The following is a 15,967-nucleotide window of genomic DNA, read 5'->3' on the forward strand; positions in this document are numbered from 1 at the left end:
CCAAATGAGACCGCACCATCGATTTATACAGGGGCATTATGATACTGGCTGATTTGTTTTCAATTCCCTTCCTAATAATTCCCAGCATGGCGTTGACCTTGTTTATAGCAATTGCACACTGTCTTGACATTTTCAGTGAGTTATCTAACACGACCCCAAAATCTCTTTCTTCGTCAGTCTCTGCCAGCTCACACCCCATCACTTGTATTTGTAGCTGGGATTTTTGGCCCCAATGTGCATTACTTTGCACTTGGCCACATTGAACATCATCTGCCACATTGACGCCCACTCACCCAGCCTCAACAGATCCCTTTGGAGTTCCTCACAATCCTCTCTGGTTCTCACCACCCTGAACAATTTACTGTCATCTGCAAACTTGGCCACTTCACTGATTACTCTCAACTCCAAATCATTTATGAACAAGTTAAAGAGCATGGGACCCAGTACTGAGCCCTGCGGCAGCCCACTGCTTACCATCCTCCACTGCGAAGACTGCCCATTTATACTCATTCTCTGCTTCCTATTAATTAGCCAGTTTTTGATCCACAAGAGGACCTGTCCTTTTACTCCATGACTCTCAAGCTTTCTAAGGAGCCTTTCATGAGGAACATTATCAAAAGCTTTCTGGAAGTCAAGGTAAACAACATCTATTGGGTCTCCTTTGTCCACGTTTGTTCACCCCCTCAAAGAAATGTAACAGGTTAGTGAGGCAAGATCTTCCCTTACAGAACCCATGCTGAGTCTTCCTCAATAACTTGTGTTCATCAATGTGCCTACTCATTCTGTCCTTGATAATGGTTTCTACCAACTTTCCCGGTATCAAAGTCAGACTGACTGGCCTGTAATTTCCTGGATCTCCTCTGGAACCCTTTTTAAAGATGGGGGTGACATTTGCTACCTTCCAGTCCTCAGGAACGGAGGCAGATTTCAATGAAAGATTACATATTTTCGTCAGGAGATCCACAAGTTCAACTTTGAGTTCTTTCAGACTCTTGGATGTATGCCAACCGGACCTGGTGATTTATTAGTTTTTAATTCGTCTATCAGTTGTAGGACCTCCTCTCTTGTCACCTCAATCTGACTCAGGTCTTTCAACACCCCTTCCAATATAAGTGGTTCTGGAGCAGGCTAACACTTCTCATCTTCCACAGTGAAGACGGAGGCAAAAAATGCATTCAGCTTCTCAGCCATTTCCCTATCCTCCTTCAGTAATCCTTTTACCCCTTGGTCATCCAAGGGCCCCACTGCCTTCCTGGCTGGTTTCCTGCTTCTAATATATTTGAAGAAATTTTTATTGTTGGTCTTCATGTTTTTTGTAATATGCTCCTCATAGTCCTTGTTAGCTGCTATCTTTAAGCCTTCCATCATATTATAATCATCATCTATCTTTTGATTTGGTGGGCGATAACAAACTCCCATAGTTAAATTTCCTTTTGGGCCCTCTATTTCAACCCAAAGCATTTCTAGAAGGGAATCTAAATCTTTGACCTCAGTCTTACTGGACTGTATACCCTCTGACATACAGAGCTACCCCACCTCCAACCCTTCCTTCCCTATCCTTCCGATATAACTTATATCCAGGAATCACTGTGTCCCACTGATTCTCCCCATTCCACCAAATTTCTGAATTTCCCACAATGTCTGTGTTTTCTCCCAACACTAAACATTTCAACTCACCAATTTTACTTTGAAGACTTCCAGCATTTGTGTACAAACATCTATTATTTCCCAGGCAAGCTAGGCCCGCAACCTTCCTCCTGCTGCCTCGAGACTCTGGCAGGCAGTCCATTCTGTTTGTCACCATCTCAGCAGACAACTCTGATCCATTACCCGGTAGAAAAGTAACAGGTAACCCTTCATCTCTTTGAGATGAGTCCTCCCGAACCAGAGACATTTCATCTCCTGTTGGCTTTCCCCCAAGATTTAGTTTAAAAACTGCTCTACCACCTTTTTGATTTTAAGCGCCAGCAGGCTGGTTCCATCCGGGGATAAGTGGGGACTGTCTTTTTTGTACAGCTCCCAATTGTTCCAGAAAGCATCCCAGTGCCTAACAAATTTAAACCCTTCCTCCTTACACCATCCCTCTCATCCACACATTGAGACTTCTAATTTGTGCCTGTCTCTCCTGCCCTGCACGTGGAACAGGTAGCACTTCTGAGAAGGCTACCTTGGTGGTCCTGGCCTTGTCTCCCGCCTAGCAGCCTAAATTTTTTTTCCAGGGCTTCATGACTGCATTTCCCCACATCGTTGGTGCCAACATGCACCACGACCACTGGCTCCTCCCCAGCACTGTCTATCAGCCTATCTCCTACACGCGTAATGTCTTCTCCGAGTGCTTAACTGACTATCTCTGCTTCTCCAGGTCAGTCACCTCGGCCTCAAGGGTTTGAACACGTTCCCTGAGGACCAGGAGCTGTTTGCATCGAGCACACACCCAAGACTTCTGTCCTGTGGGCAGATAGTCATACATGTAACACTCAGTGCAAAACACTGGAAAGCCCCCACTCCCCTGCTGGCATTCTACCTTCATGATAGCTTTTTTAAAATATACAGTCCCCTTGTAAATAAACAGTTAACTTGGATTAATTTTTAAGAAGACAGACAACACAATTATTTTGTAATCTGGTAGATCTGTTCTTAATATGTTTGTTTGGAGAAATTGTTTATATTGAGACAGATAAACTAATATGTTCTTTGTTTACCATTTTTTTCTTATTTCTCTACTTTTTATGTTATTTTAAATTTGATCTTTTTCTCCAGCTGTTTGAAATAAGTAACTTAGAAGGATAAAGAGATATTTGTTTGTTATGCCTATCTAAATGATGACATTGTTAAAATAACAAGTCAATTTGTATTCTTAATATGGTTAAGCTTACCCAGTTAGTTCTGTGTTGAGACCTTTTTGACTTTTTAATATCCATGTTTGCTGAAGAAGAATAGTTTAGACTTGTATTTTAAGTAATAGTTTAGTCAAAAGTGTGTAATGATAAATGAAGATGGTAGAATATAAGGGGAAAGCTCAATACTTGCAGGTAGAAAGAATTAGGTATTTTGTTTTGAGATAGAAATATAACTGACACATTTGCAGTTTTCTTTGTTTCTGGTTTGCCACTCTGCATTCCCTCCCTCCTGATGTTTCTGTATTTGTGCTAATGCTTTTTCTTTCTATAGTTAAAATTAATAAAAATTATAAAACCTAATAAATGTTGTTAGTTTTCAAGGTGCCACTGGAATTTTATATAGCTCTAGGTGTTGTGCAGAGTTTAACACATTAAATCATAAGTATAGCATATAATCCACTTTGTATTAGAATGGCCCCTGTTTCTCACAGGCAAAGTTGCAGGTAGATAGTGGTCATTAATTACTACTGTTAAGTAGGCTTGTCAGCCTTCAAGCATTGCCTGGAAATCTCCTGAATTTCAACCAGGGCTTTTTTGTAGCAGGAACTCCTTTGCATATTAGGCCACACACCCCTGATGTAGCCAATCCTCCTGGAGCTTACAGTAGGCCCTGTACTAAGAGCCCTGTAAGCTCTTGGAGGATTGGTTACATCAGGGGTGTGTGGCCTAATATGCAAAGAAGTTCCTGCTACAAAAAAGGCCCTGAATACAACTAATTCCCAGGGTACAGAGATCATTTGCCCTGGAGAAAATGGTTGTTTTGGCAGGCAGACTCTACTCTTCCTACCCAAATTCTGCCTTCCCCAGGCTCCACCCCCAAAATCTCAACCCATTCCAGAGCTGACAACCCAAGAAGGTCTTAAACCATGGAAACTTTTCTAAATGAAATGGACGCCTCAATTCACAGCCAAGTTTCCCATAAATACAGACATTTTGTTAAGGCTCTTCAGTTTGTATTTAGCAGATGCTCCTTTCCTTGGTTTTAATGCTGCAGTTTTCTGTAGGCTTCCCAACCCCCCCCCCTGGTGGGGGACCCCTGAATTTGCAGCCTCCTCGCCCGCTCTCAAAAAATCTGGAAGCGGGAGGGGGGGAGGGGGGGAAGAGAGAACATACCTGTAGGCATCGTTGTAGAGCTTCTGATCCGTTTTTAAAATGTGTGCCCCTTTAAGGCTGCACAGGAAACAGGAAGGGCTTCATGGGAAAGGGTCAGTAACAGTTTCCATGGAGAACGGCCCCTCCCTTTCTTTTCCTGTGCAGCCTTGCTTTCATTTTCACAGTAAGCAAAGTTCTGCTGGAAGAAGACCAAGTAAGTATTTGTGTGTGTGAGAGAGGGAGGGGGCAGGGAGGGAGGATTCCCTGGTATCGAGGCCCTCCTCCCTTTAGAAAGCATGGGGGGGAGGGAAATGTCTACTAGGCACTCTATTATTCCCTATGGAGAACGATTCCCATAGGGAATAATAGGGAATTGATCCGTGGGTATTGGGGGCTCTGGGGGGGGCTATTTTTTGAGGTAGAGGCACCAGATTTTTAGTATAGCATCTAGTGCCTCTCCCCAAAATACCCCCCAAGTTTCAAAACAATTGGATCAGAGGGTCCAATTCTATGAGCCCCAATAGATGGTGCCCCTATCCTTAATTATTTCTTATGGAAGAAAGGCATTTAAAAAGGCGTGCTGTCCCTTTAAATGTGATGGCCAGAACTCCCTTGGAGTTCAATTATGCTTGTCACATCCTTGTTCCTGGCTCCACCCCCAATGTCTCCTGGCTCCTCCCCCATAGTCCCCAGATTTTTCTTTAATTGGACTTGGCAACCCTAGTTTTCTGCCAGCAGAGCAGAGATAGACTTTGATTTCTCAGCCAAAACAGTTGCTATTATAGGGCTTTTACAGCCACCATGGACATAACCTACCTCCATATTATATCAACTAGGGCAGATGTGAAGCTGAAACTCTCCACCCTCCCATTTTTATGGCACTGGGTGCAATTCAATGTTCCCTTTGTTATTAAAACCAAATTCTGGGTTACGTAAACCTGTGTGTACTTGCTGGATTGTAATTAAATCTTATTTCATTCCACACTAATGCCCACTTAGTGTTTTCTGTTACAAGTTACTGAAGAAGGTGTACGAGCCCTGTGTCAATCGAGGATGCACTCCAACAGCAACTCTGACACAGAAACAGAAGAGAGGGGTTTGGTGGGGGTTGTCACTCAAAACCAACTCCTCCAGGAACTCTTGATCCAGAATACTTGGTCATGGTGACTGACAACACCAGGGGCAGTTATGTGATGATGTGCACAATACTATCTGATCCAAAAGGGGGGAAAAGGAGGCAGAAATGGAAAGGAAGGTTCAGACTTCCCAAACATCTTGACTTTGCAAGTGGGGAGTTCAGACAGCCAGAAATGTGGGGTGAAAGTGCTCGCATCCCTAAAGACCAGACTTCCCCCAGTGTCCGTTAACTCCGCTTCAAAGACAGGGCAGAACAGGGTGACAACAACTGGGGCACAGAGTGCAGATGTCACTCTTTAATCATGCTCTTTAAATCTGCAAGGGTACTGCAATGATATCGGACTGCTTGTGTGACTGCAGCCTATGGTGTTATACCTGAGGTCCCTTCCTAAACCCTTCCCCAGGTTCCACCCTGAAATACCTGGGAATTTCCTAGCCCAGAATTGGCAACACTACCTTCAGCCTAGGAGGTGTTATAAACTCCTAGGGCTAGTGAATTCCAGAGCAGATTTAGTGCCAGCTATGAGAATCAGCATGATTGGGAATCTGTTGAGTTTGGCAGAAGATCTACTCCTGATTGCCAATTCCAGGTTGATTGTTTTCCCATTTCCCAGTGGAATAAGTGGCTGGAGACTGTGGAATCATATTCTATTGCCTCCTTCATGCTTCTCTCCTAGAGCGCCTTGTAGCAGTCATGGAATCACTGTTGGAAGGGGCCATACAGACCATCTAGTCCATAGGCATAAACTACGTGGGGGCTGGGGGGCTTGAGCACCCCCCCGGAGTTTCCCAACAGGGGCTCAGCCCCCGCTGGCAATCTACAGGACTTCAGGGCTTGGCAACCAACCAACCAAATGGTGACAAACTCCTTTGATGTTTTTTCCTCTAGACTGAAAACAAGAAAGTCAGTGGTGTGATTTCCTACACCTTCTTACAAATGCTAAACGAGCTAGTAGAGCAGGAATAGATTAGATAAACACCCCCCCACACTATCTCTGGAGACAGGAAAAATAAGGGGTGGGGACTGGGGAAAGGAAAGTTCGTTTGTGGCTTGATCCATAGAAGAGGAACAGATCTCTCACCTAGGAAAGAAAGGTTTTATCCTTTCATCTGGCCGGCCTAGAGGGTTGAAGCAGAACGCTTAAAAGGTAATTCTGATCTGCAATTTTTTTTGCTGTACCTTTGGACTCTCTAAATTAATTACTAAGGTTTTGATATCCAGAACACATCAGGTGGGGTAGCCATGTCAGTCGGAAGCAGCAGAACAAAGTTGGAGTCTGTGGTACCTTTAAGATCAATCAAGTTTAATTCTATAAGTATAAGATTTCATGTGCATGCACACTGTTTTATTTAGATCCAGGCGGGTAGCTGTGTTGTTCTAAAGCAATAAAATTTGACCAGTGGCACCTTTAAGACCAAAAAAAGTTTAATTCTAGCCTAGGTATAAGCTTTTGTGTACAAGCACACTTCATCAGATACAGGTGAAACAGAATTCAGAGTCAAGGTGCATAAGTACAGGAGTTGTCCTTGAAAGGGCAGCTTCAAGGAGAGCTCTATCAGCCCCACCCACCTCACAGGGTGTCTGTTGTGAGGGAAGAAGATAAAGGAGATTGTAAGCTGCTCTGAGACTCTGATTCTGAGAGAAGGGCGGGTTATAAATCTACGGTCTTCTTCTTCTTCCCCCTCTTCTTCTCCCTCTTCCGCCTCATCTTGATTTATATCCCATCCAACCCCCTAGCAAAAAAAATCCATGCCTTATGTCAGAGAAATATTTATGTCTGTGTGTAACCAGCTCCGTAGCCAGAAATTTTTGGGTGGTGGGGCCGTGGAGTCTTGGCTGCTTCTTCCAACAGCCAGTCTCTGGGCCCCGGGCTCTCTCTCTCTCATGCTCTTGGGGGTGGGAAGAAGAGCCCAGGGAGAGTGGTAGCGGCGAAAATGGGGCTGCGGGGAGAGCTTAGGAGGCAGGGAAGAGCCTGGGGAGAGCAGCGGCGGCAAAAATGGGGCCACAGGGAGAGCTTGGTAGGCAGGGAAGAGCCTGAGGAGAGTGGTGGTGGTGAAAATGGGGCTGCGGGGAAGGTAGGGAAGAACCCAGGGAGAGCGGCAGCAGTGAAAACGGGGCTGCAGGGAGAACTTGGGAGGCAGGGAAGAGTTTGGGGAGAGTGGCGGCAGCAAAAATGGGGCTGCGGGGAGAGTGGGGGAGGCAGGGAAGAAGAACCTGGGGAGAACGGCGGCATGGGGCTGTGGGGAGGGCAGGGGAGGCAGGGAAGAGCCCAGGGAGAGTGATGACAGCAAAAACAGGGCTTTGGGGAGAGCTTGGGAGGCAGGGAAGAGACTGGGGAGAGCGACAGCAGCAAAAATGGGGCTGCGGGGAGAGCAAGGGAGGCAGAAACGGGGTGGAAAGAGCCCGGGGAGAGCGGTGATGGCAGCAAAAACAGGGCCACAGGGAGAGCAGTGGGGAAAGGAGGAGCCACACAGGTGGAAGTGGGGGTTGGGTGGAGGGGCCACGCCCCTCCTGGGCCCCACCGTGGCTATGGGCCTATGTGTAATCCCAGAAACTTTAGTGTCTGAAACAATATCAAAAGGTAAGAAGGCACTGTGAAAGGGCTATAGACACCACTTTGTTGGTGTTAAAGGTGCTTTTGTTGTTCAGTCGCATAGTCAAGTCCGACTCTTTGCGACCCCATGGACAAAGTCACGCCAGGCCCTCCTGTCTTCCACCATCCTCCAAAGTCTGCTCAAATTCGTGTTTGTTACATCAGTAACACTGTCCAGCCATCTCATCTTTTGCTGTCCTCTTCTTCTTTTGCCTTCTGTCTTTCCTAGCATCAGGATCTTCTCCAGAGAGTGCTCCCTTCTCATTTGGTGGTCAAAGTATTTGAGCTTCAGCTTCAGCATCTGACCTTCCAGGAAACAGTCTGGATTGATTTCCCTTAGGAGTGACTGATTTGATCTTCTTGCAGTTCAAGGGACTCTCAAGAGTCTTCTCCAGCACCACATCTCAAAGGCATCTATTCTTCTGCGCTTGGCCTTTCTTATGGTCCAACTCTCACAGCCATATATTACTACTGGGAATGCCATTGCTTTGACTATAGGGACTTTTGTTGGCAGGGTGATGTCTCTGTTTTTTATTATACTGCCCAGGTTTGCCATAGCTGTCCTCCCAAGGAACAAAGGTCTTTTAATTTCATGGCTACAGTCAGGGCCGGATCTAGGGGGAGCAGAGGGGGTGCTTGCCCCAGGCACTGACAGGGGTGGGGGGCTGCCAAATTGGGTATGGAGTCCATTGTATTCTATGGGATCATAACATAGAATGGTCCATAAGGGGGCGTCATTTTTAAATTTTGCCCCCCCCCCCCCAAAAACCATGTAGATCCAGTCCTGGCTATAGTTACCATCTGCCGTGATCTTGGATCCTAGAAATGTAAAGTCTGTCACTACTTCCATGTCTTCCCCTTCTATTTGCCAAGGTGTGATGGGGCCAGATGCCATGATCTTAAGTTTTTTTTGATGTTGAGTTTCAAGTCTACTTTTGTGTTCTCCTCTTTCACCCTCAACAAGAGGTTCTTTAGGTCCTCCTCACTTTCTGCCATTAGAGTAGTGTCATCTGCATATCTGAGGTTGTTGATGTTTTTCCCGGCAATCTTAATTCTGGCTTGTGCTTCATCCAGGCTAGCATTCCGCATGATGTACTCTGCATATAAATTAAATAAGCAGGGTGACAATATACATCCTTGTCGAACTCCTTTTCCTATTCTAAACCAATCAGTTGTTGCATATCCCGTTCTGACAGTTACTTCTTGATCCTTATACAAGTTTCTCAGGAGACATGTGAGGTGGCCTGGTCCTCCCATCTCTTTAAGAACTTTCCACAGTTTGTTGTGATCCACACAATCAAAGGCTTTAGCATAGCCAATGAAGCAGAAATAGATGTTTTTCTGATACTCTCGTGCTTTCTCCATAATCCAGCAAATGTTGGCAATTTGATCTCTAGTTCCTCTACCTCTCCGAAACCCAGCTTGCACATCTGATAGTTCCCGATCTATATACTGCTGAAGCCTAGCTTGTAGGATCTCTAACATGACCTTGTTGGCATGTGAAATGAGTGCAATGGTGCGATAGTTTGAACATTCCTTGGCATTACCCTTCTTTGGGATTGGAATATAAACTGATCTTTTCCAATCCTGTGGCCACTGTTGTGTTTTCCAAATTTGTTGACATAATGTGTGCATCACTTTAACAGCATCGTCTTTTAGGACTTTGAATAGTTAAAGGTGCTACTGGGATCCAACTCAGTTCTCACATTTGTTGACTGCTTTATTATCTGTACTAGGAGTAAGGCCTGTTGTGAAGAAAAATACAACGGGCTGTAGAAGGAGGCTCTGGGTGAGTGCCTGCCACCCTTGCTGTCTTCCCACCCACCCAAGTGAAGGCACTGACCTTGCCCCCACCTCAAGGGGAGTTAATGTCTGCCATCTAGAGAACAGTTGTAAATCTGAGTGATCTCCAGTGCCTCCGTAGAGGGAAATGGCATTGTACCTGTCTGAGGTCCCAGCCCTTCTCAAACCCCACCCTCTCCAGGCCCCACCCCTAACCTGCAGTTGGCAACCCTATCTCCTTTTCTTTATTTGCTCCTCTGATTTCAGCTTTCCATTGCCTTCCCCCTCCCTGCAGCTTCTACAGTGGGGGAGCCAAAGCAGTTTGCATCATTCTCCTCTCCTCCCATGTGATCTGAACAACAACCCTGAGAGGCAGATTAGGCTGGAAGTCTATGCCTGGTCCAAAATCACCCAGTCAGCTTCCACAGCAAGAACCTGGGTCTGGCAGATCCCACTCTGAAGCCCTAACTTGCATGTCCTCTGTATTGCTATGTTGCATACATATTGTACAAAGTTCAGAGTTAGTTAATACAATAACACTGTATTGCTATGTTGCATACATATTGCTATAGTATTAACTAACTCTGAACTTTGTAAATTGCTCAGAAATTGAGCACCCAGAAACTGTTTTATATTCTGCTCTGGGTCAGAGACCCATGAATTTATCAGGCAAAGGTATCTGTGATGCCATAGTTTTGTCAATTTCAGTACAATCGTACTTTATTAATGAGGCAGAAACAAGACACCTGTAAGTGAATGTCCAGGGAAACTTATAAAATGTCCCCCTAAAGCTTTTCTGTATTGCCTTTTACTGTCAAATTTGTGACCATTGGTTTGTCCTAAGCACATGATATGTATATTTGCAGATCTTAAAGTGACTATTCTAAAAGTGAATTTAAAAAACAGGACACAGCAAGAGACCTCTGCGATACCATTATAACCACTGGCAAACTCCCACCTTTTCCTGGGTTTGGCCCAGTCCATGGGCACTGTTGGGGGGGGGGGTGCTCCCTAAATTTACGGGGAGGGAGCTTCTCTATAAATTCATAGCTGGTGATTATGGAGGCCCCTCCCTATGATGTCACTGGATCAAATGCCGCCCCCCCCCCCGGAAAATTGAAAAGTCTATGCACCTGATCTAGTTCAATTAATGCCAGATCATCCTAAAGCATCATTGACAAGTGTCCATCTAGTCACTACTTGAAGACTGCCAGTGAGGGAAAGCTCACCATCTGCCTAGGCAGCCCATTCCACTGCTGAACTACTCTTACCGTAAAAATTGTTTTCCTCATATATAGCCAATACCTTTCCACTTGTAATCTAAAACCATTATTGTGAATCCTATCCTCTGCTGCCAACAGGAAGAGATTCATGCCCTCCTCCTGCCAACAAGTATTTTAAAGTACCTAAAGAGATCAATCATGTCCCCTGCCAATCTCTTCTTCAGACTGAACATTCCCAGAACCCTCAAACTTTCCTTGTGGGGCTTGGTCTCCAGGCCCCTGATCATCTCCTCTTTTCTGCACCCTTTTCTACACTCCTTTTCAAAAATCCCCACACCATCCTGGTTCAAAATGGTTGGTGACCAATTTGAATGAAATGTAATATTTTATTACATGATAACTATTTGTTGAAAGAGCTTTCTTTTGCTGGGACAAGTTGCACAGTTGGCTATGTATCCTTTACAAACTAAGGGGGTGGCTGTCAGTGTTGCCGCATGTGTGCAAGGATGACAGCAACAGAATTCATTTTCAGCATATATCTCTTGGGAGGGATTACCTTTCAATTTCCATACAGTTCCCCAAGAGCACCACAGAGCTTATGCCTACATCAAGATGACCTGGAGTTGCTCAGCTGCGGTCTTTGCCAATTACTGCCCAATCTTGAATCTTTCATTTCTGGGAAAAATAGAGAGGGCAGTGGCCCCACCTGGAAACTGGCAACCCTAATGTGAAGAGCATTTGGATTTTATATCTTATGAGGAGAAGATCTAACTGTGGTACCACCTTCTGAGAGTAACTGACCAGCTCTCTTAGAGGACTCATGCACAATCTTCAGGTCTGTCAGACTCTGCGGGTGACATAAATCTGCTCACTACTGAAACAGAGAAGGTTAGGAATGCCTAGCCAGGCCTTCAGGGCAAAGTGGTCTGACCATGAGACCACATCTGAGGCCATCAGATGCACATTAATCTCCATGCCAAAAATAAAATCTAGTGTGTGGCTTGCTTGATGTGTAGAGTCAAAACATACTGGGAGAACACCAGTGTCGCCATGGATGACACTAGGTCCTGGGCTTGAGAGGAGGTTGCATCACTGGCATGGACACTGAAGTCCCCCGGGACTAAAAGCCTGGGATACTCCAAAGCCCAGCTAGACACAGCCTTCAATAAGCCCAGTGTATCTGCTGGTGTGTTAGGCAGTCAATACACCAGCCAGATAGCCAAACTCTCCTCGGCTTCCCACATAAGGGCCTACACATTGAATGTTAATAATTTTTGGTGGAGGAAGTGCCCTGAAGGAGAAAGACTCCTTTCTCCTTGTTATATTTATTTGTTAATGTATTTTAAAGCAATATTAACTATATATAGCTAAAACTGACAATTGTAACAATTCACATACAAACTGGAAAGAAGAATATATTAAGATAATGTCCAAAACAATTTAAATGTTTTTCTTGCATTCATTACCTCCTGATTCAGAATGTTATATGTTTTCTCATCCAGTTTCTATTACTTTAAATCCAATCTGAATTGAATATTAAATTATGGTACTGACAGTGTTTGCATGTATAATTTTCTTTATCATCGCTTCTGCATATTGTAATAGTTGCAGAAACAAACTTTCTTAACAACTGGCCAGTTCAGGCCTCTGGTCTACACCAAGATTTCCAGGGACTTTCCCAAGAAGAGTCAAGAAGAGAGACCAGATCTTAGCTAACCAATAGAAGTGGAACAGCACCACCTATTGTTTGGAGGCATATAATAATTACTGTTTTCTCACTCTAGATTACAGATATTTAAGAAAGTGCGTAATAACCTACAAACCAAAAATATTTTTGTGTTTTCTGCCCACTCAGGTTCTATTTTCAAAGGATGCATCCACATAAGGTCTCATTAAGACTAGACTTTGTTATGGGCATGTTTGTCTTTTACCAAAGTCTTCATGTCAAAATTATTAGAGATTTTGGATTCTCTCCGCCAGACTGTCCCACCCCCCATTCCCCAGTTTCATAGCTGCATGTTCTCTCTTTAGGGATGGGAATGTGGGTCAATTATTTTTCTAGTACTTTCTTCTTGTTATTTCCATATAGTTTGGTCTTCTTTTTTTGCAAAAGCGGCTGTCATTCATCAACCTGTACTAATTCACACTTCTATGTAGTTGGTTAGACTTCACCTTTGAAAATCAAGTGAGATGAAAGTATGGGTATGCAAAGGGCACAAATAATTTAATGAGTTACTGATGCCAACCTCCAGGTAGGTCCTGGAGATCTGGAATTACAATTGGTTTCCAGACTACATAGGCCATTTCCCCTGAAGAAAGTGGCAGTTTTGGAGGGTGGGCTGTATGGCATCACACCTCTGCTGAGCTCTCCTCTCCTCATATCCTGTCATTCTAAGGCTCCATCTTCAGATATCTGGATATTTCCCAATCTGGTGCTGGCAACCTATCATCAGAAAAGTACTGAACTGTTGAAATTCTGCTAGAATTGTATGTAGAAGTGATATACAGGGCATTGAACCTTTAAGATTCATCTTTTCGCTCACCTGTTAACTTGCAAGATGGGCATTAGGGTGGCCATAATATCTGCAGGCCAGCCAGGGACACCTTGAGGGGGGAATGATGTGTGTGTGCGCGCGCAGCGCGTCCCCGCCGGAAACAGGAAGTGACGTCACTTCCGGTGACGGCATGCCACCAGCGGAAACAGGAAGTGACATCACTTCCTGTGACATCATCCCCCCCGCGCCACCTGCCGGAAGCAGGAAGTGACATCACTTCCTGTGACATCATTTCCCCCAAACGACATCATTTCCCCCAAATGCCACTGCCGGAAACAGGAAGTGACTTCACAGCACTTCCTGTGACGTCCCCAAAAATCCCCCAAATATCACCGCCGGAAACACCAAGATTATTTATAGAGAGGGAAAGGGGGAAATAAAGTTAAATAAAACTCTTTTTTAACTTTTTTCAAAGTGAGAAGACTAGAGAGAACGGGTTCCACGCTGAGAAGCCAGTCAGATTCCAGTGAGATTCCAGGGGAAGTTCTCCAAGAGAGTTATGCCTACACTATTAGTACAGTGTAGTGAAGCAGAATTACAGAAATCCTGACTGTCATTTGGAATAAAAAGAGAGCTGTTCCTCAAGGACAGAGTCAACCATGCTTTGCTGTTATGTATGAATGCAGCTAAGGGACCATTTGCAAAGGTGGTATTGATGTAAAAATCCCCCCATCTACTGACTATTCCATAAGATGTCCCTTAATCTTTAAACCTATATTAGAAGCATCTCTGCTTTAGATGGTGGGAAAGCGGTACACTGTAGGAGGGCACTAGAGCAGAGACACTGTACACATCTTGTAGAGAAAGAAGTACTTTTCTTCCTTTCTCAATGGACACTCAATTAAATTGCTGAGCAACGGATAAACAGAAGTTCTTCTTCACTCAAAAGGTGATTAACACATGGAATTCACTGCCACAGGAGGTGGTAGCAGCAACAAGCACAGACAGCTTCAAGAGGGGATTGGATAAACATATGGCGCAGAGGTCCATCAGTGGCTATTAGCCACAAGGTATAGATGGAACTCTCTGTCTGGGGCAAGTGATGCTCTGTATTTTTGGTGCTTGGTGGGGGGCAACAGTGGGAGGGCTTCTAGTGTCCTGGCCCCACTACTGGACCTCCTGATAGTCCCTAGTTTTTGGGCCACTGTGTTTTTGTGCCACCTTCATCACTTTCGGGGTGTGGATCCCCCAGTGGGGTGGGCTCCCGACTCCCTCCGCCGGCTGTTTCTGATAGCCCTGCGCCCCCTCTTTCATTTGATATGTGTCCTGTGTGGGTGCCACCCTCCCGCCGGGAGATGCCGCAAAATGAGCCCCCTTGAGGCTTATGGCGGCAGGGCTCAGGGGAAGCGAGCTAGACTGCTGTTCTTTTGAGGGGTTATAGAGTGTTTCGAGCCCGTCCCTGTGGCATCGGTCCCATCATTGTGGGACCCAGGGGGCCGGCGCGGCCTTATCTCTGGTATAAGCAAGAAATTGCTTATACTGAGATAGACAAATTATTACGCTGTATTTTTTAATTTGTTAAGGATAAAGATATGATTTTTATGTGCTTATTTTAATAAGGATATTGTCAAGCTAACAAATTAATCTGTGCTCTTAACATGGTTAAGCTAAATCAGTCAATCTTGTGTCGAGATGGCGTTGAATTTTTTATACTTATTTGTGTAGAAGAAGAATTGTTTAGACTTATAATGCTAGTAATAGTTTAGTAAAAAAACCATTTATAATGAAAGACAAGGATGGTAAAATATATGGAGAACTTCATACTTGCAGGTAGAAAGAATTGGGTATTTTATTTGGAGGTAGAATTATAATTGATATATTTGTATTTTTCTTTGTTTCTGTCTTTCCCACTCTGTACATGCCCTTCCCCCCCCTTTATGTATCTTTGCTCCTGCTTCTTCTTTTTGTAGTTAAAATCAATAAAAATTATAAAACAGGAAAAACAACAACACTAGGTGCACCTGTGCTCCAAGGAAATACAGAGGTAACATAAAACCAGGTAGCGGCCCAACTGGTGTCCCTTCCAGAACTCCAAAGCATCGAGAATTTACAATCAGGATAAAAATAGAACTCCAGATTCAGAAACACACCTGCCCTGAAGACTGCAAGCCATCAGGAAAAAAGCCGTGGGCTCTGGTAGTCCAAGCCGCAAATTAAGATACCAAAATGGGCGTTTGAGAAAGAACTTGGCTGGAGTTTTCAGTTGACTTACGAGGAAGCTGCAGGAGCAGCGGAACGCAATCAAATCTGGGGTTTGCGTGAAGGCTAGAATTTGTCCTTCAGAAGTCAACAAACAACGGAGGGACTCCTGTGGAACATTATTTTTGAGTCTTTGTACTCATTTTGGAAAATTCAGTGACTGTGTGGGGTCCTCCTGGGTATATTGTTTTGAGACTGTTGTTTTCTATTTATACTGTATGAATGTATGCCCACTGTTGTAGGCTGTTCATTTCATTATAATAGAACTGTATATACACCAGTTAAGAGTGTTTGTTTGTGCACAATATTTTGTATTTTTGTAGTCAGGAAATTTCAGAGCTGATGAGATTTCCAAGGCACTGAAGAATATCAAGAGTGGAAAGGCTCCAGGCTTTGACTGCATCCATAATAAGTTCCTGATCTGCAGCAGCACATTCACTAAGAAATGGCTTGCAGAGTTTCTTACAGACATCATGAGAACAGGA

This window comes from Heteronotia binoei, chromosome 8 (assembly GCF_032191835.1).
Source record: "Heteronotia binoei isolate CCM8104 ecotype False Entrance Well chromosome 8, APGP_CSIRO_Hbin_v1, whole genome shotgun sequence".
Taxonomy (NCBI): Eukaryota; Metazoa; Chordata; class Lepidosauria; order Squamata; family Gekkonidae; genus Heteronotia; species Heteronotia binoei.